Genomic DNA, 25,509 nt, shown 5'->3' with positions numbered 1-25,509 from the left:
GCCAAGCGCAGGCTGCCTATGTGTAGTGGGAAACTCGGGTCAATGCTCTGCATCGGCTCACAGATGGGGCGTGTCAGAGCACTTCTCAATAGCCCCTGACTTAACCAACCGAAGGCCACGGTGTGCTGAGCTGATGTTCTCATCTGCATAGGAAGTAGCCTGCCCGTAGAAGTTGTATGTGCCCAACTATGTATTCTTTGCAGGAGCGGGCGATCGCTTATTTACTCTGCCCATAGGAAACAAGTAGCTAGCTCTCTGGTGTCCTTTTCTGTTTCTTCAAAACACACTTCCATAGATTTGAAAGCTTGTTCAGGAAGCCACTTTGGAGCACATAAAAGAAATTTGTAGCAAATCTGTAACCCCAAGAAGCTTTGGGAAGGTTTCTTTGTGTTTTGACCTTACTAGCACCGCTCTTCCATGTTCCTTTGGTAAGAGCATTATTAATAACTATCGTTCATAAGCCGGCCTTACAGCAACAAGATGTGTGCAGCTTTGGACGGATTATCTGCATGTACTAATGCGTGCTGTCAAGGAGAAATTTGTCTTCTCAGTGAGTCTCGTTTCTACCCCATCTCTAGAGATGTGAATAAGGCACGCCATTGCAGCAGCCCCGCCTCTGTGATTTACAAGCCACATTAGTGGAGGTAGATGAAAGTGCTGGCATGTGTTAACGTGCCAGAGAAAGGGAGTGAAGTCATTTAGTACCGCGCCGTAACTTGGTCGAGGATTTGAATAGTCAATAGGACCTTTCATCACAACCAGAAGTAGTAGTAAAATCACTTTTCTGGTGGAGGAAATGACAGAACTTAGTAATATTTGTTACTTCAGGGTTTGGGATCAATCCAGCCCGTGCTTTGAAAGCACAGGCTTAGGAAGACAGGCCTTCAAGCAGAACTCCGAAAGTGTCGTGAGAAGAGCAGAGAGCTGGCCAACCCGTTTGCCCTCTGAATGCCACTGCAGTCTGAGGGGCTGCGGGTGCTGAGCCAGCCATGAGAGTGAATTAGTCCGGCACAGTGCTTGTCAGCAGCAGAGCTGTCCATCCAGAGGCAGCCCCTCAGCAGGTGACAGCCTCCACAGCCGGGCAGCAGGCAAAACTGCAGAAATGGGCCTGTCAGACTGAGGCACAAAAATCCTGCAGTGCAGCTCATGTCTGTAATCCCAACACCAGGGAGACGGAGACAGGAGGATCGCTGTCAGCTCAAGACTAGTTTGAACTACAAAGTAAGCCAGCTTGAGCTAGTGGCAAGTCTCAAAATCAAACAATAACAACAAAAATCCAAGATTTCTAAACACAGTATAATTAGCACTGATTTTTAAAGTGAGGTTGTCTGTGGCTTGGATAAGCTCAGCTGATAGAGAACATGCCTAGGACTCAATGTCTAGTACTACTAAGAAATAAGGATTCCCACTTTATTAGACTTCTAGTTGAATGGGGAAAGGCATACAGTAAATAAAAGCATTTTAGATTAAAGTAAGTAAAGTGCTAAAGATTAATTATGATAATGCAAAATAACTGGGGGAGGGGCTATGTACCTGTGTTAGCTAAAGTTGCTAAATAAGCCTTTCTGAGGAAGTTATTGTTGAGCTAAGGCATGGGAGATGATTAGAAATCCAGCTGTTCAGGGATAAGGATACAGACAGTTGTGTAAGGCAGGGACAAAGAAGAAGGTGCGTGTGGAAGGAGCATTGTAAGCAGACAGAGGGAAACGAACAGCACATCACAGGGCCTTAGGTCCAGCCTAATTCTGAATTCCAGTGGAAGCTAGGGATGACTGGACTTGTTCACTCCCGTCACTTGCTGCCTCTTGAGTGTGCCCACATACTTCTTTTTCTCTTTCTCTTCCATTTCTCTGCCACTTACTTGCTCCTCTTAGAGGTGCCCTGGGTCTCTGAGTATCTGGGGTGGTCTCAGGAGCGCTGTTCCCCATCCGTGCATTGTGGAGCCGGGCAGGGGTCCTCTCGGGCATGGTCTACCCCCACCAGGCCCACGTGGCACCCAACTAGTGGTCATCTCAGGCTAGTTCCCTGTTCAGGCCCCATGTGGTAGTCATCTTAGGCTCACTGTCCTCCAGACCTTCCCAGAGGCTCACTCCCTCACAGGCCCCTCAGTCCCAGACAGGGTTCTGCTAGTGTCCGGCTTGTCCCAGGATGGAGCCACGAGCACCAGTACAGCTTCAGACTACTGAACTGCTGCTAACTGCCCACCTAAGCCCCCTGGCACCAGACTTGTGGTCAGCCCAGGCTCGCTTTCTTCAGGAAACGTTAGACTACTCAGACATTCACAGGTCAAAACCCTGAGCACAGATGTAATCTCCCTCCTCTCTGCCGCCCACTGGCACACATGACACAGCAGCCACACCTACAGTGCTTTAGCGACAGGGTCATCTTTTTTTTTTTTAACATGCTTGTTTTAATTTAGTTGTCAGTATTAACTTTTATTTCTACTGACAAGTAATAGATTTCTGTTGTTTCTTTAAATTTTATTTTTATGTGTTTGTACAAGCATGCCATGTGTCTTCAGATCTGGATGAGCAACGAACTCAGACCCCTTAGAGCTGAGCTGCCTAATACGGGTGCTGGGAACTGAACCCAGGACCTCATGAGCAGCAAAGGCTGTCAACCCCTGAGTCAGATCTCTAGCACCTCTTTAATCTTTTAATGAATTAATAAAGTCCATTTTAATTCTCATTTCCAGTATGGCAAATATTAACTTATATGTGACCCACATAAATTGGAAATCTTAACTGATTTTCAGCGTATAAAGGACCTTTGAGACTGAAATATTTGAATTGCTGTCCTAGACAGTGTAGCTATCTATACTTCCTACAAAAGTTCATACCCCAACTAACAAGATCTGTCTGTCAGCCTCTAGATGTCAATATTTGTATGAGACCAGGCCTGCCGGCGCGAGCTCCGAGAATGCAGCCCAGTGCAGGGAAAAGGTCAACAGCGCTGTGAACTCACCGCTATCTTTTTGGCTTCTCTTAACCCAGACCCCCTTCTCTCCTCCCCAGAAGCTGAGGGGCTGAGGGCCCGATGCTTTGTGGATACACTTTACAAATAGCAGCGATGCCCTACGTGCAGTTGGCTGCTAGGACTTTGGTATGATTTCAGCCCTATAGCCCATTGCACACCTGCATGCTTTCCAGACCGAGCATTACAGATACAGAACTGCCTGTGTGCTAATTTCTATAGCTTCCCAAACCTGTCACATTGACAAAAAGAATCCAGATTAAGTATCCCCACTAGCTTGGTGACTAGTCCTTTTAAAAAAAAAAAAATGTAGGCCATTCTGTGAATTCCACATAGACTTTTACTTGTGTACCAAGGCTTAAGTAAAACAACAGTTAAAAGCTGAGGGCCACTGCTCACTCCAGCAGCACATGTTCTAAAGCCCAGGGTTCCTTCCTGCTCTGCCCCTGCATATTATTTTGAGGCGTCACAGAAAGTGAAAATACTGTCTCCTTTTAAACAAGTCATGACCTATGAGGACATGTGCAGGACCCGGTCATTCTCCTGGTGCCCACAGTCCATGCTCCCCCAACATGCAGTTCAATATATATGACACGGGGAGAGCATGCGTTTCGTTTTGCAATTCCTAGGGGTACACGTTGCAAAGACTGTATTTTCTTCACTAGTACTGGGGGTTGAACACGGGGCCTCACCCATGCTTGCTGAGCACCGCTGTGAGCTGCAACCCCAGCGTTCCAAGGAGACTTTCAGAGTCAAAAATGTCCCCCATGCTGCCAACAAAAATTTGGCAACAATGTAGTGAAAGTTCATATTTAAAATTCTTAAAAAGACTTTGCTAAGATGTAATTGACATGCCTTATAACTCACCCACTTAAACTATATATGCAGTAGCTTTGTGTGTTGATGTAGCCAACCGTTCATATGCACGTGGAGGCCGGAGTCGGTGCTGGGTGTTCTCCATTGCTCTCCCCCTTGGTCTCTCACTGGTCCCGGAACAGCTCACTGTTTCTTTACACTGGCTGGTCAGCAAGCCCCAAGGATCTTCTAGCTCTGCCTTTCCCAAACACTGAGATCACACACACACACACACACACACACACACACACACACACACACACGTTTATTATAGTATTGTTTCTGTGAACATCTTATATAAGTTTAAATGACACGTACTTTCATTATCCTCAAGAATATATCTAGCAGAATTGCTGAACCATATAATTGTGTTTGATCTTTTCTTTTCCTTTCCTTTCCCTTTCTTTCTTTTCTTCTTTTTCTTTGATTTTTTTTATCCTGTATTCAAGATCAAGCCCAGATCCTAATACATGCTAAGTAAGCACCCAACTACTGAGTTATGTCTCCCTATGTTGAATGTTTTGAATAATCGTCAGACATTTTTGATGTCTATACCATTTATATTCCTGCCACCACTGTACCAGGTTTCTAATTTCTCTGCGTGTCTGCCAACACTTGTGATTTTCTGTCCTTTTTGGATTTTCAAGCCAGGGTCTGTCTGTGTAGCCTTGGCTGGAATTCACCCTGGAGACCAGTCTTTTTGAGTACAGCCTTCCCACTAGCTGTGGGGTGACGATCACACTGTGATTTGGTTTGAGTTTTTCTGCTGGCTAAGGTGTCCAGCATCGTTTCAGAAGCATACCCATTGTCTGTATTTCTTCTCTGGAGATGTGCCTGTGCAGACCTTTGCTTGTTTTTAATTTGGGTTGTTTTATTGAATTGGAAGAGAACTCGGTATACTGTAGATAAAAGTCCCCTGTAAGATAAATTATTAGTAAGTAATCATTCAGTTTGTTTTCATAATAACTATTGTTTGGTTGACTACAAAAGCTCTATAAGTGTTGGTGGTGTTCTGCTCACTTGACCACTGGATAAGCTGGACCTCTGCGGACAGAGCTCTTTGCGCTCAATCACAGAGCTATTAGGTGAGCAGAGCCATGGAGAGCCTGCCCATCCTGCATTGAGACCAACGACTATGCTTGCTACTTTTCTTCCTAGCTGACTGCCACAGACATATTACAAAGCCAGGTGCTAGAGGTGTACACCTTCGAGGCCAACACTCAGAGGCAGAGACCTTTCCTGTTTTCCCGTGGTTAGGAGCTAAGGTTCTAGCATCCTGCTCGGCTTAGCATCTGTAACATCTCTTTCTCTACCCTCTCACACTAGCCTTACTCTATGAAGTTGGCTTTTCTAAGCACTAGCAGCAGTGAGTGACATCCGCTGGGGGGTGGATGGGGGGGGCAGGGAGGGGCGGGGGGGCGGTCTGCAGCTATGCAAAGAATGCATCTCAACTGAGAGGCTAGTGCTTGGTTCAGAGATAGGAATCCTAACTGTATTCTTTGTGATTGATTGAACCTTATGAAATGAATTATGAACCATATGAAAAATGAATTTGGTCTGATTTTAGTTGGCATCAAACTGACCAGCATAGCTTTCACATAAGCTATTTGAAGAAATAAACTGCAAAAAAAAAATGATATATCTGAATTCTGGTACTCATTAAAGAAGAACATTTTAAATTTTATAGCCTTGAGTTTCCAATGATAATAAAATTAGTATCCTTATTAATGTAAATTTAGCAAGTAAACAGCCAAAAAATTTAGATTAAAGTTAACTAATTCAGAGGCCGCATAGCTGAATGGTTAAGCACTTAGTAGTCCACTCTTACCATCCCAGCCCCCAGAAAGGTGAGACAGGAGAACAGAGATGTCAGGGCAAGCCTGGGCTCTGTTGCCAGACTCCACTTAAGGTAGGAAAAGTGGGAAAGCCTTCCAAGCAGTGCTGTGCACATGTGTAGCCTGCAACTCACAGAGTAACAGCTTAACGTTGGTAACTGCCGGGCCTCTGGCACTCGGCCTCGGCGTCTGATCCAGAGTGCCTACCTTTTAAAAATGGAGACTTGGCTCATATCTGTATAGATCAGACTGGCCTCCAGCTCCGGGGCTTCCTGGCTCCGCACCCTGGATGCTCAGAGTACACAGCTAAAAGAGATACAATTAAAATAAATAGTTTCAGAATGTGCAGCAGTTGTCCTTTCTGCTTTTTTTCCCCATTTATGTATATTGTGAATGCAGTTTCTGTTGATAAGTAGAGCTATGCAAAGGTTGTCCTGCGGTATGCATGTAACATTATTCACTTAACAGTTTCTTTATTGGTAGACATTTAGGTCATTTCAAATATTACTTTATTCTCCCACAGAAATATTTGCATATGTGCTAGAATAAATATCTAGGCTAGGCATAGTAGCTCACACCTGTAATGCCAACACTTGGGAATCTAAGACAGGATGATCTTTCTAAGTTCAAGGCCAGCCTGGGTTATAAGTTCTTGTCTTAGGAGGAAGAAGAGGAGGAGGAGGAAGAAGAAAGAAAATAATGAATAATACTTTTTTAAAAGATGATAGCAAGGCTATTCAGAGTCCCCAAAACTGTTGTGCTGAGTTAATCCCTATGCCTTGTAACTTACATGTAACTAGTAACTTACATGTAACTAGTAACTTACATGTGGGATCTGCTGAAGCTTTGACTTACGCCAGCCTGTGTTTACCCTCTTCCTCTCCTGCAGCTCAGTTCAGCATCCTAGTTGCCTGCAGCATGTCAGCCACCTCCAACAGAAGGCTGAAGTCACTCCACTCACACTTCCTAGAGATGTCTCTAGGAGTCTCCTTAAAAATTTTTAGCAGTACGTTTTCTGTTCACTATTAATAAACTATAATATTTTTAACTTGTGAGAAATTAAGTCAGGCTGTTTAGGACTGAACCTAAAATTTAATGTGAAGGAGGCTGAGGCAAGAGAGTTATGAACTTGAGGCTAGCCTGGGCTACATAATGAATGATGGCATACACTAAAGCAAAAGCTACAAAATGCCTCATTCTACCTATGTAGATGAAAACATGGGCAGAAACAGAAATGGGCTCTGACGGGATCAACACGGCAGACTAAGCTTTATGTCACACTCCACGTAAACGTCAGAAATAACTGGGCTTGAGCACACCCTGAATAACCGCATTTGTAAAATTAGCTTTAATTTCTTTGACTGAAAACTGAGGCCCACTGACTTTTTTTTTTTTTTTTTTTTTTTTTTGACATTCTAAAATGGTAGTGACAGGGAACTGGAGCACAGGGTTCCTTCTGCAGGGCTCACCACTGTGTGGCTTCCAGCATCAGGGGACAGGCATGCCAAGACATGCAGAAGACCACCCACTTCAAAGAGCTTTCCCTTACTCTCTAGGATTCATTAGTTCATAGCAACGTAAAAGATAAATGTATTTTTCCTGCCTTCTGCAGTATAGCACTGTACCCTGGGCTGGCTTGACTTGGAGCAGTCTGTGGCTAGGAACACAAATGTAAGGGGACCTGTGTTTATTCCTGGTCAGTGTTGTGACTGACTGGACCTCATTTAAGGAAATTCTCTCCGGGCCTCGAGTCCCATGTTTTTATGTGACAGGGCTCATAGCCTCCGTTGTGCCGTGGAGTGGTTTTGACGTTTGGTTTTTCAAACTTCTCTCCAGTTCTCTATCTTTATCCCATTGTGCTCAGTTTTACAGGGACAGTCCTGTCACGTTCCCAGGGTGCCTTGCAAGACAGCCTAGGGTCTCCAGCTCCAGATGTGCTCTCATCTCACAGTTAACTCTAACTGACCTGCCCATGCTATGTGTCTCTTCCTCATGGTGACACCGATGAGTCTCAGTGCCTCTAAGCCCAGGATTGTGCCCAACAAGAGGACTGAGATAAATACTCTTCATTTCCTCTGACAGCACTGTTCTGCTATACCTCCTCCCTGGTTTGGGAGCACATACATGATTTTAAACACACGCATATGCACACACAGGAGCACACGCACCCACGTACAGACACAAAATAAAAATAGGTTATTCTTTAAATTTTTAAATGTATATGAATATGTTGCCTGCATGTATACCTGTATACCACAAGCATACACTGTTCATGAATGCCAGAAGAAGGTGTCAGAAGCCCTAGAGAATTCGAGTAAAAGACATTTGTGAGTGGCCATATAGATGCTGGGAATTGAACCTACGTTGTTGGGGTAAACAGCCATTGTTCTTAACTGCCAAGACATCTCTCCATGATGGTATAGGAAAAGGATCATTTAGAAAAATAATCCAGGTGGCTGATGTCATTGCTAGCACAGAGTAAGTCTGGCGTGTTCTAGCAAGTCTGTAATCCCAGCATTTGAGGTGGAGGCAGGAGAATCACAAGTTCAGGTTTCTCCTTAGCTAACAGAGCAAGTTTGAGTCCAACCTGGGATACACGAAATCCTGTCTCAAACAGGATAATAATAATAATTTGGCTCTGTCCAGGGAAGTTGAACATCTGTATATGAGAGTGTTTATAGCAACAGTATTCATATTAGCCAAAGACTAAAGACAGGCTGCAATCCATTAGCAATGTGTCCATTGCTAATCATGGGTGTTTACATATGGAATACTGTGCCACCACAGAGCCATGGCAGTGACTAGGACATTGAATGCCAAGATGCACAGCACATGGGATGGCGGAAAGAGATCGCTGCAAGTGTGCAATTCACACCAGACAAGGGTCAGCAGTGCTGTTAGGAATGAACTATACATCAAGCTGAGGCTGGATTACCAGTGAGGAAGGGAAAGAATTAGCACAAAGGGGGCTCCTGGGGATCCTGTGGGACCCAGCTTCTTCTCTCTGTAGCCTGAGTCGTGTCTGCACAGTGTTTGCCTTATCATTCTGATCCTTTAAACTGTACATCGTATGTCATGTGCTCGTCTGTGTAACAGCAGTGAAAGGGTATACGTAGCACCCTCGGCTGAGTACTGGTCTGGTCTAAAGATGCCATTGGCTATGATGAAAGGCATCGTTTTATTGTCATGTACCCCAGAAGAAAAAGAACTTTGAAGTAGAGCAGCAATAGCTCATATGTAGGCAGAGTAGGCTTTTATATGTATATTCTATATACCTAATCACCATATAGTATTTCTGTGTCATTAGTGTGGAAGCAAGCTTGGGCTAATTTTGGGTAGAAAAGAAATTTTTAAACAATGACTGAAGCAAATCTATGTGGAGTGTTTCTGATGTTCTATATTATAGAGGTATACGCTGAAAACAGCATCTGTGAACATCTTAAGAATATGTGATAAAGCAAGCTGTCCACAGACGAGCTGACTGGGTTTTAGACAGATGTCTTTCCAGCATTCCTACAAATGTGTGGGATTTTCCAAAACCCTAGTGGTAAATGAATTTGTGGGCATTTGCTGCTCACAGGTCAATCCTCTGTGCTCAGCACTGAAATCAAAGCTAATTAGAGGAGAGTGAGAGAGCCTGCCTCTATGCCAGTCACACACTAATTGCGGTGGTCACTCTATCCAAAGATGGCTGAACTCTGACCGCCAAGCTAACCACAAGAAGGAAATTACTTTGTATAGCTAAGCCAAACAATTTTTTTTTTATTTCATTTGTAATGTCACTTAGAATTCTTCTGGAAGGCTTGTGAAGTCTTGCTTTCTTTTAATATGCTCTCATAATGACAAGGTCCCCTGAGAATGAAGTCATCCAACTGGAATGTGCCTGTGTCTTAACTCTGATAAACATCACTTCATGGTATTTTGGAGATTAAAAGAGACTAAAACATGTAAATGTTACTTTCAGATTATTCCGAAACCCGTGGCCCAGCAATCAGAATAGCTTAGCCCCAGCCAGTGCTGAGCAGTGGGCATTCCACATTGGCAGGACAGCCTTAGGTCACTGCTCTGTCTTGTGTGTGGACTTGGAGCTTGTGATGTCCTGGAATGTAATTGCTTCATCTCTGAGGCACATTTATGTGTCCCTCTGCCCCTTGTCCTAATTCATCATCTGCTTTATAGTAATTCCACCCAGACAAGGCCGTCAGGCCCCGCTGGAGGATGTGAGGTGCTGTGAGTGGATGCATGCTCTAATCAGTGACGTTAGTTTATATCTCCTTATTAAGATACCCATTACATTCATACCAGGAGAGATAACACGCACACTAATGCACTTTCTGTCGTCCATCGGAGCTTTGTTATTTATTTCCATAAAGGCGGCATTAATAACCAAGTGTAAGAGGCTAAGAGGATGTAGGGCTTTTAGTCACGGTCTAAGATATTTAGTGAGATGTAGCCGCGAGAAGCAGGGACATCGTATTATGTTGTCGTTTTATTCTTTACCCCGTCCTAAAGCACAGCCATTATGATATACCTCATTTTGTTTATTTTAAAAGTTAATTCATATCTTTTGTGTAATCATTTTCCAAACAAAATGTATTGTCCTAGTTTCCCTATACTTTATATCTTGCTTTTCTGATTTTAAACCAAAACATAGAATATATTCAAAGGTTCGTGTACTTGGACACGGAAGCCAGAAAGTACTCGTTGAATGTACTAGTCTAGTTCTGGGTATTGGCAGATACAAAAGTTTCTTCTTACGAAAAATAGTGCAGAGGTTGCAGAGATGGCTCAGTGGTTAGAACACTTGTTCTTGCAGAGGACTCAGTTTCAGTTCCCAGCACCAACATGACAGCTCAGAGCTATCTGTAAGTCCAGTTCCAAGGGATCCAACAGCCGCTTCTGGCCTCTGTGAACACTGTGTACATATGTGCTACATAGACACCCATGCAGGCAAACACTTAGATACATAAAATAAAAAGTAATAAATTATCTTTTAAAAAGGAAAACGAGAAGAAAGACAACCTAGCGGCTAGGAAGTTAGTAGTTACAAATGCTCCCTGCTCTTGCAGAGGGCTTGAGTTTGGTTCCTGGCACCCACATCAGTGAGGCTCACAAATGCCTGTAATTCCAGCTCCGGGGATACATAGACGATTACATTCTCCCTCGTGCATCAGCTCTACCACCGTATCTGCTCAGGCAATGTCTTTGGGTTTTTATTATCAGCTCAGTGGTGACTCATTTGAGGGATCCATCAAGGACCACGCTCTGTGCCACGCACACCTGGCTACCTGTCTAGTTCACCTTTGGCTTTGCGTTTATTGCTTTTCAGAGCTATGCATGCAGCTCATTGTACCAGGAAGCCACAGCTCTGCAAACCTGCTAGCTCGTGCCCTTCTCTCCCTCCCAGCACATTACACATTACCTCAAGCTTTGACTCCTTGTCCCTGTGTGTTATCCCAGGTGCAGGAGAACTGGGCTGGAGAGCCTTTTGAATTTGCCCTTTGTATCAGGCCTCCCTACTGTGAAGTGCTTCCCAGACTCACTCTAGGGAAATTCTCCATTTGGAGTTCTCTTCCTAGGTCATTACACAGGTCAATACTGGCATTCACTCTCACTGACGGTTGGGTCGGAACAGATTCCAGGAGTGGAGTACATATTAAAACAGTTTGTTAGAGGAGAGTGGGAAGGGTGGGGAAAGCCTAATGCATATAGGATGTCTATAGAAGGAAGGTAGAGGGCAAGCCAGGAAGAATTGGGGCTTTCATCAGCCCTGAGAAAGACCCATCCTACCTCACAGGAAGTCCTCAAGCTCAGCTGCCCACTGGAGGACGTCCATGTACCACAGGCCTTATTTAGCATCTCTGCCAAACCGTCATTGGCTGAGGTGCTGGACCACTGGACGGATCCAGAGCTTTAGCTGGACCATCAGCCAGTTGCACACTGTGTAATCGGAGGTGTGAGGGATGCACACCACAGCTTCCATGCTCATGGTGACCGTTAAAGCACTGCAAAAGCCCTCTGAACCTCAGTTCAGAATGGTAACACAGCCAGCGGGGTTATCTTAAATACAAAGTAGGATGTAGACCAGTAAGATATTAAATGAAGTAAATAAATGTGTAAATCACTAGAACATGGCCATAATAAATGACCAGTCTGTGCTAGCCCGTGGTTAGTTTTAGATAGCTTTTTTTTTTTTTTTTTTTTTTGTCTGAACAAGGCCAAACCCAGTTCCTTGTTAGTGGTAAAAAAAAGTAGGGGAATACTTGAGCATTAGACATCACCAGCATTGGGAGTGGAAATGTCGACATTATCCCCCAACGCTGCTCTCTCTTTGTTATTGTTGCCCTGGACATCACCAAGATGAGGGACATCAGTATTCCCTTGGTCAGTCTGGATTTTTCGGGTGAGTCTTTCTTACACCATTGAAGCAGGAGTGGTTCTGAGGCGGCCAGTGTGATCTGAAGGGCAGCGTGCCATCTGCAGCTGGATAAGAAACTTACTCCACATGTAAATCGGCCCTATCAGTAAACAGTGCTCTGCTCGGGAGCTGCTTTTTTTCACTTATAGAGGGCATTTTCGGTGAAGGAAGCAATATGTTTGTTGGTACTTCATCATGAGTTCCTTGTTTGCTGCGAGTGCTCTCTAAGAGCGGTTGGTGCTCCAGTCTAGGTTGTTACACACAAGCAGAGCTGGATTGTAAAGTTACAAACCAGCTTGTGGGGTTCCTGACTGGTGTTCTGCCTGCCTGCATGTTGAAGGCCTCCATTCAGTGCATGGGACAGTCATGTTACTGGTAAGGACACTGGTATCCTTGTCATCCTTCAGCACCAGGGCCTGTGATCCTATCTCAAAGTCAGCATTCTGTCACAGTTTTCAAGTCCATTTCCGGGTCCGTTCTTTTGGTGGTCCATTCATCAGCATCTCTGGAGCTCTTGCTGCACGCCAGAGACGTGTGCCTGGTGATGACCGTGCACCCTTCCGTTCTGCCTAGCCACATCCACTCTGCACAGGCATTGCAGCAGACTCCAAGAGTGTAGCCTGGCTTAAGTAATACAAAAGAAACATGGCGCCTGCTTATGGATGTATGCTGAAGATTGTGGCCCGTTACTGCTACTGTCTAAGACATTTTGAACCGTGAGTGCCCTCCTTAGATCCACAAGCCTACATTTTTTTTAGTTCTTTTCACTACATATTCCAGAAATACTGGATATCAATCCATAACAGTGCCCCTCTCTACAGTGGATGCTGGAATTTCCCATGGTTCTTCACTTCTGTGACTTTCTTCCCTGGAATGGCCTTGGGCAGGGAGCCGTGAATCCAGGAGGCTGCTCAGGGCCCCTTCCCTTGTACAGGGATTTGAGGTACTGGCTATATTTTGTTTTTAATTGTCAGCATCCTTTCCTGTTTGAAATTGATTCAGTGGAGATTTGCAGTGTTTTTTCTGTGTGTTCCCAGATCTATGCTAGCTTGTTAACATGATGTAGTAGACCAGGAATATCCAGTTTTGCTTTCATACTCTTAAAAACTAAAGTGCATGTTTCATAAAGCTAAAGGGTCCCAAGAGCCAGTTAATATAAAGCAATATTTTTCCAAGGTCAGAAGTGATTTAAATATGAAAGATCATATTTTATCATAAGCATAACAGGCTTAACAAAATCTAGACAGACAAATTGCTAGTTTAGAAATGATCTGAACTTACCCATCCCCCCACCCCCCAGGAAAGAAAAAAGGAAAGCAGAAACCCACAAGGCTTGGAATATGGCACCAGGCGAGGTCTCACGGATCCCCAGGCTGTGGCTCTGCAGCGTGATGGGAAAGGCTTTGTTTTCATTGTCACGCTGCGTGCTCTGTCCTCTGAGTCCTCGGCATCGCTGTTTATAGCAAGAACCTGTGTCCCAGAGGGGCGGCCCGGTTTCTCAGCCCTTCTCATTGATGTAATCTGACTTGTTTTGGTTCCTTTCCTTGGGCCTAACATTTCTCGAGGCCCTAACATAAATTATTGCCTTGCGGATCCCTCGGCGTCAGCTTCGCTCAGGGATGTGCTGCCTCTGCAGTTCCTGCATTGTCACGTGTGAGAGATTTACTTTCCTCAGAGAGTCCTAAGGGTTCTCCGTGTGCACACACTCTCTCACACACACCCTGGCACGTATGCTTGTGGCTGTGCCTGGTACACAGGAATACCAGTGAGAAAGTCAAACAGAGGCTTGGCGAATTCCTCTGTGAGCTTCCTGGGCAGGTTTCAGCTGACAGGGTTGCTAAGGCTGATGTGCTCACTCAGTAATGTGCTTTTCAAAAAAGTCTGATTTTGCTTCTTCTCCTCAGGGATTGTGACTTATCAGAACCCTGCCTGCTTCATGTCCTCTGTGAAAGCGCATTGATTCTTACTGACCAGTTGGTATTGCAGAAACCAATGTAAGCAACGAAGGTTCTGTCATAGATAATAGATGTGAAGCCTGAGTGTCAAGCATGGCCCTTTGGTCCTGTGGCCCCTGTAATTGGTGGAATTCCCCCCACATTACAGATGAACTCCTTAACGCTCAGGAGAATGAAACAGCTTGCCAGGAGGCCCGGGATAGTTTCTCTAAAGATTTTCCTGTGTATTATTTGATTTGATCCTGACAGCACTCATAAAGAGTGGCAGGGGTAATCTTCCTGTTTTCCCATTTCAGAGTTGGGTAGATATGGTGGCTACTACAGTAGGCACGTTTCCATCTAGGACTATCCTCCAAGCCGAAATAGAACTTAACATTTGTATGACCCAGTTGTGACATTGGTCACACCATGGCAGTGCCACTATGGTTGTACACTTGCTGTTTTGTTTGTTGGTTTGGTTTGGTTTTTTTGTAAGAGATTCTTCAATGTGTGCTAGGTAGACTCCCCCTCAGATATTCTCCTGCAGACTACGTGCCTTTTTATAGGGAGAGGCAGCAAGCAGCCCTGCACATCTGTTCACGTCTGTTCCTGGCTTAGAGCTGAGAACCAGAGCCAGGTGGCATGGTGCACACCTCTAAGCCCAGCACTTGGGAGACAAAGCAAGCTCCAGGACATCCAGGGCTACACAGAGGAACCTGTCTCTGTAGATGGAAAAGCAGTGTAGACCTACCTCTCTCCCTGACCTTGTTGAAAACACATCAGTCAATCAAATAGGTTAATATTCTTATAGTTCTACTGTTGTTTTGTATGTGCCTCTTGCTAAACTAGTAACTTCTTTAAGGGCCTGAACTGAGTTATCCATGAACCTGACGTAGTATGTAGCATGTAACAGGGAGTCAGGAAGCTTAGTCATGGAAAATGACTGAGCCAGGGCCTTTCTTACCAGGACTAAACACTAAAAACTCAACCTGAAAGGAATAGCCTGCCAAGAGAAGGGTGGCCTGCCTGTGTCTGATGAAAGACTGTTTATTCCTACAAACGTTCTTGGCTTGGCGTGTGTCTAGAAGATAATACAGAGCTTTGAGAAATGAGCCGAGAGCAAGGGAGAATGAGATAATAATTAAGATGGGGTTCTCGCTCACTTGTGGGGCTCACTACAGGGTGGTTTAGCCAGCTCTTCAGTTAGAGAACAGCTGGTGTCTTCCTAGGTAGGCCTTTGCTCTTAGGTTGACAGGGATCCTCATAAGATTGCTTGTGTGATGGAAGTAGAGTGGGAGAGAAAGCTGGAGTGATCTGCGCAGGTGATGTGCAAGTCTCTCAATGGTCTCGGTGCCACTGTAGGACCTTTGTCTCCAGCTGTGCCTTATGTTTGCTGCTCCAAGGAAGAAAACGCTAGTGCATGTGTCAGGACAGGGGTGTGAGCGCAGTTCTGAGGACATAGCTGTATGACTGTTTTCAGCCAGTCTTCTGTTGTTAATCCCATTGGGCTGCCATTCCAAGAAGTACTGGGAAGACAGGGAGGGCGTCCGTGGCTACAGGGCTTCTTGTGCGAACATGAGACCCAGAGTTTGAATGCCAAGAATCCACACAAAAGAGACCAGGCACAGCAGCAGGCATGAGTCTGTAAGCCAGTGTGTGGAGAGAAGACAGAGGCAGAGACAGATCCCTGGGTCAGTAGCCAGCAAATCTAGCCTGATCAGTAGCTCCAGGTTCAGTGAGAGACCCTTTCTCAAAAACAATAAATCAGATGGAGAGCGACTAAGGAAGACAGTCATCATTGATCCTGGCTGCTGCTTGTACGTGTGAATACACGTGCATGACCATGTACACACGCACACACACAAATGAGTATATCCACAAAGTACCTAGAGCCACTAACTCCTGGGGATTCTTGAGGGTAGCTCACATTGCCTTCAGCTTGGCTTTCAAATCCAGTGTTTTCGGTTCTGCTAAGTTAGTTACTGCTTGCAACATTTTGATGCTATTTTATCTCTCCTATCTGACTTTGTTATTTGCATGTAATACTATCTATGTGACTCTATATTTGTGCATATCATCTCCTCTTGGCAACTCTGCTGGTGGTGTTATAAATGGCTCTTGTCAGATCAACCAACTGCAGATTAAACAGTAGAAATTATGAATGAAAGTAAAAGGCATCAGAGAATAGCCAGAAGTGGGCAGTTACTAGAAAGTAAAACTTTGAATGAGACATGGTGAGGGTCTGATTTGAGAGGTTTTAGCCGGGGTACAAGCCCCTGTCTGTAGTTGGTGGGCCATTGAAATTCTCCTGGACATTTCTGGTCTCTCAATCTCAGAGAACAGATCTCTGGAGATCACAGCCTGGGAAAGCGAAGGGAGACAGATCAAGGTGAGAACTAGGGAAGGGAGCCTCAGATGCTGTGTACGGCCTCTGCCCAAATCCCTGACTGACTCATGAATTACAATCCAGTCCTGAAGAAGCCCCACATCCCCCACCAGTGCTTGCACTTTGAGGTTAGCCAAGTTAATGGCCTGCTAAACAAAAGTAAGAAGCCAGTGATTTCGCATTGTCTAGGATGTAACCCAAAACTATTTGATGAATAACAAAACAGGAAATTGTGAACCATTTTCAAGAAAAAGCATTGAAGAACATCCTGAAGATGACCTAACTTGGAATTGGTGGACATGGATTTTGAAATAGCTTCTACAGTTATGATAAAGGATGTAAAAGAACACTCTTTCTTTGGCTTGTGGATTTGGTTTGATTTTGTCTTGGGAGTTTGGGTTTCTTTTTTCTCCTCCTCCTCCTCCTCCTCCCCCCCCTCCTCCTCCTCCTCCTCCTCCTCTTCTTCCTCCTCCTCCTTCTTTTTTAAATAGAATCCCTTGCCCAGGCTGTTCTCAAGCTTGCAGCAATCCTCCTGCCTCATCTTCCCAAGTGCTGGATTGCAGGTATAGGCTCAACAAAGCATCTATTTTAGTGAAGATAAATGTAATTGGTCCTCCTTATGCGTAGGTTCCATATTGACTGATTCAGAGACTCAGGTCCGAGGCATATGCATTGAGCATGGCCTTTTCTCCCTCTTCATCTTCACACTGCTCACATTGCCTTGGGTACTATACGTAATAAGCAATGATTTAAATGCAGTGTACCTGGAGATGCACATAGGTTCGATGCAGAGGATCTGCTGCTTCATAAAGGAAGCCTGAGCCCCCACAGCTTGGCTGGGGCAGGAAGTCCTAGAAGCAGTCCTTCACGGACAGGGAACAGCGGGCTAGGAGGTGTCCACAGAAACAGAAAACTATAAAGGAAAAATACAGAAGGGAGGAGCACCGGAGGGGACAGTTTCTGTTATTGTTGTTTGAGATTGTGTTTCTCTGTGTAGCCCTGGCTGTCTTCGCTCTGTAGACCAGGCTGGCCTCAAACGCCGCCTGCCTCTCCCTCCCCAGTGCTGTTATTAAAGGTGTGCACCAACAACAATGACAATTTTGAAAATAGAAATCAAGCCTCTGGGTAGGTTTAGCAGTAAAATAGAGATTGAAAAATGAATCTTTAAAAAAATTAAAAGGGGCTGGAGAGATGGCTGAGTGGTTAAGAGCACTGATTGCTCTTTCGAAGGCCCTGACTTCAAATCCCAGCAACCACATGGTGGCTCACAACCATCCGTAATGAGATCTGACGCCCTCTTCTGGTGCATCTGAAGTCAGCTACAGTGTACTTAGATATTATAATAAATAAATCTTTAAAAAAATTAAAAGACTGAAAGTTAGGTTATTAGAGCCCAGGCCTGTGGGACAAGTTCTGAAAGGGCTGCCCTCAGGAACTACCCAAGGGAAGGAGATGAGAAATGCAGTGTATTCCGGGTACTGTGGGACATTGTGTGTAACTAGAAGGGGAGAAACAGAATGGAACAGAAGCACAAGTTACAGAGAAGTGGTCAGAGCTGGCTGTGGTAGCAGAGAAACCCCCAGCTACTCAGGGGCTGGAGCAGGAAGTCTGCAAGTTCAAAGCCAGCCTGGGGACAAAGGAAGTTCCAGGCCAAGCTAGCCAGCTTAGTGAGGTAGCTCATGGTAGAAAGTTCTGGGTTCAATTCTCAGTTCTACTCAAGAGAAAAAGTGTGTGTGTCCGTGTGTGTGTCTGTGTGACACACACATGGACACATACACACACAGTTTCACACCCTATAAGATATCAAGAGTGTCAGAGACAAGTGACTAGAATCAAGCAGCTAGAGGGAACAACTAGAAAAAAGAACACAATCTATGCAGAAGAAAAAATATTTAAAATAAGGCTGTCCTGTCCTTTGAAATAATGAAAGCATGAAATACTGAAACTTTCTCTAAAAATGCACAGAAAAGAACACGTGACCAGTGACGTTTGGTACGGTTTCAGGAGGCTGCAGATGTCCTGAGGTAGTCATGTTAGCCCAAAGTCTCCTTGAAAGCTCTGAAATGAGGAGAAAAATGATATTTTAAAGTTACATGAAATTATAGTAAATTTTTAATTTTTTCTCTTTGTTTTAACCAAGTTACCAAATTCAGCCTTACTTTATTGTACTCAGCAGCAAAAAGAGATCCAAGCTAGTGAGTGACTGTCCCAAGTCACTGACCAATTCTCTCTGCCGGCCCTGTGGTACTGTACTGCAGAAAGCCCTGGAAGCAGTCCTTGCATTTTCTCCTAAAACCCTAATGGATGAGAAATGTACTACCTTCTGAGACAGTCTGTTCTGGAAGCTGAGCAAAGTATTCTTCATGAACCAGATTTCGTCCCTCTATGATGTTTGCCATAGTTTCTGGGAGTAACAACATTATACATTCACAGCTTGAAGTAGGTAAGCCAGGGTCTGAATGTCCTCTTAGCTGTTTATTAGACATTGTAAACCTTATTGTAAACCTTTCCAACCTTCAGTCCTGCCATCCCAAAGCAAACGGAAGAAAACCTTGATGCTTTCATGAGCTGTAAGTTAGATGCAGTATAAAGAGCATCGCAAAGCACTTGGCATGTGGAAAGCTGGTTGTTAATGTGTGGGTCATTCCCACTGGTTCAGTCGGAAAAGCCATCTATCTCCATGTAAGGTTTGAACTGCTGTCTCACCCAGTGTCTTAGCTTGAGCTGTCCTGAGACAAGCATCAAAGCCTGAGCAGTTTAACCTGTGGCCTGTTTCTCATGATGTAGAAGCTGGGTATTAGGTGAGGGCCCTTCTGGTTTGCAGGCGGCCCTCTCATTGTGTCTTAGCTGCCGGGAGCAGTGTGGAAGAAAACATTTTCTCTCTTCTTCTCCCACCCTGAGGAACCAACACTCATGACCTAATTCCTCCTCAAGCCCCAACTCCAGATGCCACCATCCCATTGTAGAGCAGGGTCCCAAGAGCATATAGCAACCATATATGCCCATAGCAACCAGAGATGGAGGGGATTGGGAGGCCCTTTGAGGCTGAAGGAGTAGAATAGCATAGACATACAGTGAAGGGTTGAAGGCAGAGGCTTATTCCAGGACTGGCAGTGTTGCTTGGTGCTTGGCGTAGTCAGGGACTCAGGACGGGACGTGAATGAGTGAGGCTGGACAAGTGCTGCCACTACTCACTGTTTTCACAGACAAAACACAGCGTGTCTGGGGAATCAAGGACCCCGTCTCTGTTGACCTTATTTTATCATGGCTTCATAAATACTTACCTGATACAGAGTAAAACTGTAATAGAAGTTATTGATAAGCTCCGAAGTATATGTTAAATCTATCATTATTCTACTTAATTTAAAACATGAGTAAAGAATATGTCCAAGGGAAGGAGATAGCCATCTTCATATTTGGAAGGTTGTCCAAGAGGAGTGAAATTAAACCTGGATGAGGCTCTGGGTTAACGTTTAGAAATCAGAAAGGGAAAATGTTTAGCTTACCAGAGAAGTAATATTTTTAACAGGTAGAACTGCCTGGCAGTGGGCTGGGACGCCTGGGATGAATTAAGTCTCTGAGTCCCTCACCGAGTCCCTCGCTGAGTCCCTCATGCTACACCTAGATGACTGTAGACAAAGCCATAGGAAATAAGTCTGTGGAGCTATAAAATCAAAGAGCCAACGAGGGCAAGGCTCTCCCTGCAAGAGAGCTGAGCCTCACCAGGCCCTGCCATTGCCATAGGACCTGTGCTCCAGGCTGTGCCTGTGGGAGACTGCTCCACAGGCCTATTTCAAGGCAGGCCCTCAGAGTCCATTGCAGGCTTCCAGTGGCCTCTTCTGTCCTGTAGAGAACGCTGGAACTGTCTCCGTCTGAGTGAAGCCTCAGCGGCTGTCCTCAAGGACATCAGAACAGAGCCTATGTATGTCCAGGCAGGGCAGGCCAGTGCCTTACACACGCTCCCTGCCCCAGGCGGCCAGAGAACTGTCCCGTTACTCTTGAGTGCAAACCTGTGGCCTCCTTCCATGGGAGAACTGATTCCTGGCAGCCCACAAAAGCAAGAAAGTGATGGAGAAAGAGGGGATATCTTTTTTTTTGTCTATGTCTCTACCCCATTCTTTTTCCTTCCTTGTATAAACTTCACCATCCGTTGAGACTTTCTTTGTCATATTCTGCAGTGTGGTGTCACTGCCATCTGACACAGAGTTTCCTTCTTCAGAACCCTCAGAATTTGGAACCCTGTTTAAGGCCAGCTGTTCTCTAGCAGGCTGCTTGGCTCTGCTCCTGTTCACACCAGAGCCTTGCACTTCCCGGCTCCTCTCGTACTTCTGGACATCGACACACACAAGCAAGTCCCTGTCCGGAGCACTATTCCTATCTCCTACCAAACTCCAGGTTGCACTACTTGGCCCAGGCAGGGTCAGTCCTTCCCAAACCTTCCTGTCCCCAGAGATTTAGTTAGAGGGCAGGTCGACTCTCTGTACTTAAATACCGGCCTCCTTTGGGATGTTTTTAATATTCTATGTTTCTGATTTTTAAGTAGTGTTTCCTTTATATTAAGATTACATTCCAAGCAGGAGCTACGTTTCCTTGTGTATCTTTGTAACAGAGCCATGGCCTAGGACATAAAGGTGTTCAATATCTGTTGACTGAATGTATACACAGTTCTTGCTGCATCTCATGTCTGTACCTCCACAAGACAGAAGATAGAAAAGAAAAGATAGACAAGTGTCACTAGCAGAGCTGGGTGGGTGGGTAGTTCAAACCCCCTTTGATTCGTGTCCAATCGACCTGTACTAGTGAACTTGGGTTCCAAGAGTAAGCCTGACTCTTAGCTCCTGCAGTGGCTCCTCCTCCCCACCACTGCCAATGCCCTTTTGGTTTTCTGTCCGTTTTCTAATGCCCTCACCTCAGTTGACCCCATAAGTGAGTCTTGTCTTTTTAAGCTTTCCTTATTTGATTAGGACCCGCAAATAGGAATGCAGAGCGTTGTATAAAAGAAGTTAGAAAGAAAGTTCCTGATTGAGTGAGGCAGCATAGTATGGTGTAGTGCAGTACAGTGCAGTGCAATGCAGTGCAGTGTCGTGTAGTGTAGTAGCATATTGTATCATATAGTATAGTATAGTATAGTATAGTATAGTATAGTATAGTATAGTATAGTATATAGTACTAATAGCTAGTGTTGGGGCCACAGTCACGCTCTTAGGACTCTGTTGAGGGAGGGGAAGAGGATTAACACCTGGGGCCGGGGGGGGGGGCACCTGCCACTCAGCATACTATGCTATGTTTTCGTACAGTACCCCAAGCCCATGGTGACTATGGAGTAGGCCTTGCTGTGTGTGTTCTATAGGAGAGGAAGGGAGAGGTCCATGCGCAGGGTCACACAGGAAGCAAGCAGCAAGGCTAAGCAGACCTAGAATAGAATTCCAACCTCAAGGCTCTCTGGCTTTTAAACCCCTCCTGTGCCATTTCAGGGGAACCGGGTTTTTTGTTTTTTGTTTTTTAAAGAAAAAGTCTGCCTCAACCTGGCAGCCTGCCTCAGCCTCTCAAGTGCTGGGGTTAGAGCCACCAGCCGAATTGGCTTCTAATTATATTATTGTTGAGTTAGAAATTTGGGGAGTTAGCTAGGAAATTAATGTCAAAGTGGTAATTTGAATGTAGAAGATCACATTATTTAGTAACTTTGGCATGGCCCTCAGAACCACTAATAGATATAATGAGCAGCTTTGTATCATAGTTTTCCAAAAATTAATAGTACCAGAGAGTGATATTAAAAGAAAAATTAAGCTCTCACCTGCCAACCCATTTCAATGAAATTTTAACACATCCAAGGAAAATTTGTAAATTTTTTTCACACCCCCTAGTCAGGTTATCTAGAATGCCTGCTTAGGGGATGAACACATGATATAAACCTTATTTATCAAGAGGAAAATGCATTCATGCTTTTTTTTTATATGAAAATGAGCTAGAATAATTCCTTGCCCAGTCTCCTGCCTAGACACACAGCTCACCCTCATCCTGGCTCACCCGCCTGGCTCCACTTCAGTCCACGTCCACAGACCCGTCCTCTTTCCTGTGGTTTGCTGCACAGTTCAGCTCGACTGTCAGTCAGGCAATAGCGTAGTCTACCCCTTAACAAAAGTCTTCCTCCGGGATCTCATCACAGCTGGGAGAGGGGAAAGTGCATCTCACCCGGGTACTTCACAATTCAGGCTCTGCGCAGGGGTGTGTGTGTGTGTGTGTGTGTGTGTGTGTGCGTGCATGTGCAGGTATGTGTGCAGGCATGTGTCAGAGGACAAGTTAAAGGGATTGGGTTTCTCCTTCCATCATGTGTTGATGCCACGGAAGTGTTTCTCTTTCTGTCTTCCTAGCCAAGAGCAGGGTGTAAGTATCCACTTCTTGTGGTCTTCAGCATCCTTCAACGAGACACTGAAGTTCCCTTAATATAAAGCCTGCCTTCCTGATTGCTTATCTCTAGATAGTTCATCTTTGTTTAAAGTGATTTAAAATGGTGCTGCATCGTAGTCTAACTCATGCTTGGTTTGTTTAGTTGTTGTTGTTGGGGGGGGGGGGTGGTGGTGGTGGTGGTGATGGTAGTGGTGTGTGGAGCTGTCTGTCTTACTGTTTCCAATGAGTTTTCACTTGATTCATTTAGATTTTTAGATTCATATTCATGTATCTGTAAAAGAAAAAAAAAAGATTGCTTTGCCTGTCTTCTAGTTTTTATTTCTCTTAACTTTTGCCTCTTACCTAATAATTCAGGCCTACTTAGTATGAGCTGATTATAGTGAGTGTGTCTGTCTTACACTGACTTTTCCCTCTTTCTTTCTTTCTTTCTTTCTTTCTTTCTTTCTTTCTTTCTTTCTTTCTTTCTTCCTCCCTCCCTCCCTCCCTCCTCCTATCTCTCTCTCTCTCTCTCTCTCTTTCTTTCTTTCTTTCTTTCTTTCTTTCTTTCTTTCCTTAACAATCTGTGTATTCCAGGCTGACCTCACATTTACTATGTAGCTGAGGATGGCACTGAATTCTGATCTCCTGTCTCTACATCCCAGTGTTGTCAGAGCTGAACTGTGTGACTCTTTTTTTTTTAATTATTTTTTTATTGGTTATTTTATTTATTTACATTTCAAATATTATCCCCAATCCCAGTTTCTCCTCCACAAACCCCCTCTCCCCAAACTGTGTGACTCTTATGCTCAGAAGTTTAAGAGAGTACATGTTGTGCCCCTCCCCACCCCCCAGAACTGGATTCTGTGCTGTGTGGTCGCTGCCGCGGATCTGTCCTGCACTGGGTCCATCGTGCATGTGCTTTCAGTTATCCCATCTGCAGCCTCCAAACTTTCAAACATCTGAATCTAGTTCTCACCCTAACAAAAGATGGAGATTCTAGAGAACCACAATCAGTGAAGAACAACCACCCTGTCACCCCGAGTGAGGTGAAGCAAGGAGGCTGACTGTCCAGTGTTTCTAGCCTTTCCCCCTTGGTGCTCCACCAGAGCGTGTGACCACAACCCAGTGGGCTTCCCTGGGGCCAACCACTCTCAGAGTTGGTTCCTGGTGCGTGGCAGAGTCATAGGGAGAAGCGTCTTGGACATGCTGGATAGATACAGTGCTCACAGATGCTCTCACTGGTCCTCCTGAATCTGTCAGCAACTGCTCAGGCCTGGCCTCGTGACGGTAAAGGACAGCTGTAATCTTGCCTACCTGTATTGCTTTTCTTTTGCTTCATATCAAAAGTTTCATAAGCTTAGCAGCCTAAGTAGCTCCCGTTTGTATCTCACGGACTGTGTCAGGAGTCTGGATAGGTTCTGCAGGCTTCTCTGCTCAGGGCCTTTCAGGGCCAAAATCAAGGTGGTAGGCTGGCTTGGTCTTACCGGAATGCTGCCGGGAATTATCCACTTGTAACTTGTTTAGGCTGTTGGCAGAGTTACCTTTCAGCTGTAGGTCTAAGGGTCCCATTTTCTTGCTGGCTGTCAGCCGGGCCACCTTTTCTCCTATAGACCATCCATGATTCTACTCACAGGACTCTTCCATCTTCTGGCCAAAAATGTCCCATCAGGCCCTTCTCTTGCTTCCTGCTTCTCTGACTTTCTCTTTTGCTGCCAACCAAGGGAACGGACGGGGCTGGGGGTAGGGAGGATGCTTCTGAAAGTTTGTGGTTAGATTAGACCCAGAGGTATCTCTATTAGCTATAAACATAAAGTAACCCTGGAGAGGAGAGGCGACAGGGATGAGTTTTCAATTTTGCAGGCTACTGTCCACTTCAAATTCAGATAAGGAAGGTGGGCCATCCTTTCCTTACGGATTTACTCAGTTGACCCTCCTTTAATAGGTAACCCTTTCCAGGGAGTATTTATGGCTGCCATTTGGTGATCCTCTTAGAACCTTGCATGCAGCGTGTTGAGTACTGCTGTGCTCTCCTGGGTATATGCCCTGCTGAGCCATGAATTAAAGGATCTCTGCTCTCTCCTGATGGGGAACCTTTAAGGAAAATGGGGCTTTGTAGGACATCACTGAGGGCGAGTCCTTGAAAGAGACTATGGGACACTTGTGTGTTCCTCTTGTGTCTTTGGGCTTCTTGACTGATGGGCCACACTTCCACCCTGATGTGCTGCCTCACCAGAGGCCCAAAGGGGAGGGGCCTGGGTGGGGTGCACTTGATCACAGACCAGAACCTCCAAACCATTAGCCAAAACAGCTATTTACTCAGCATGTTAATTGCCTCAGGAGTGTCATCATAGTGAGAGGAAGCTGGCTACAGAAATATTTGTCCAGTGAGCTGCTTTCTGCTTAATGAGTTGTCAGATCAAACAATGACTCACATTATTCCACAACAACTCACAACAGTGTCACTCTTTGCTGTTTGGAGTGTTTGTGAAGCTCTGTTTATTTATGATCAACCAGAGACTAAACAGTAGGCACGTGTGAAGTCAGTGAACTTCCTCAAAACAACTTAAAAGTAGCTACATTATAATAAAATTAACATTTTTAGAGGAAAAAATCCATTAATGAGAGAAAAGTGCATTCCAGAGAACCCTCACTTTTAAAGCACTCGATTGCCAGGTTCTCTAAAGAAACTGGAGGGACCTCAGAACTGCATAGAACAATAAA

At 45.0% G+C, this 25,509-nt stretch overlaps 1 protein-coding gene and 1 pseudogene across 3 annotated transcripts in view; one reads left to right on the top strand and one right to left on the bottom strand.

Annotated features, from left to right (window-relative positions):
* Positions 1-25,509, top strand: part of Uvrag (UV radiation resistance associated gene) — a 254,426-nt gene that overhangs the window by 202,894 nt on the left and 26,023 nt on the right. The window lies entirely within an intron of this gene.
* Positions 2,259-2,380, bottom strand: Gm23479 (annotated as a pseudogene).

The sequence above is a fragment of the Mus musculus genome, chromosome 7 (assembly GCF_000001635.26).
Source record: "Mus musculus strain C57BL/6J chromosome 7, GRCm38.p6 C57BL/6J".
Lineage (NCBI taxonomy): Eukaryota > Metazoa > Chordata > Mammalia > Rodentia > Muridae > Mus > Mus musculus.
This window is presented reverse-complemented; position numbering and strand designations above follow the sequence as displayed.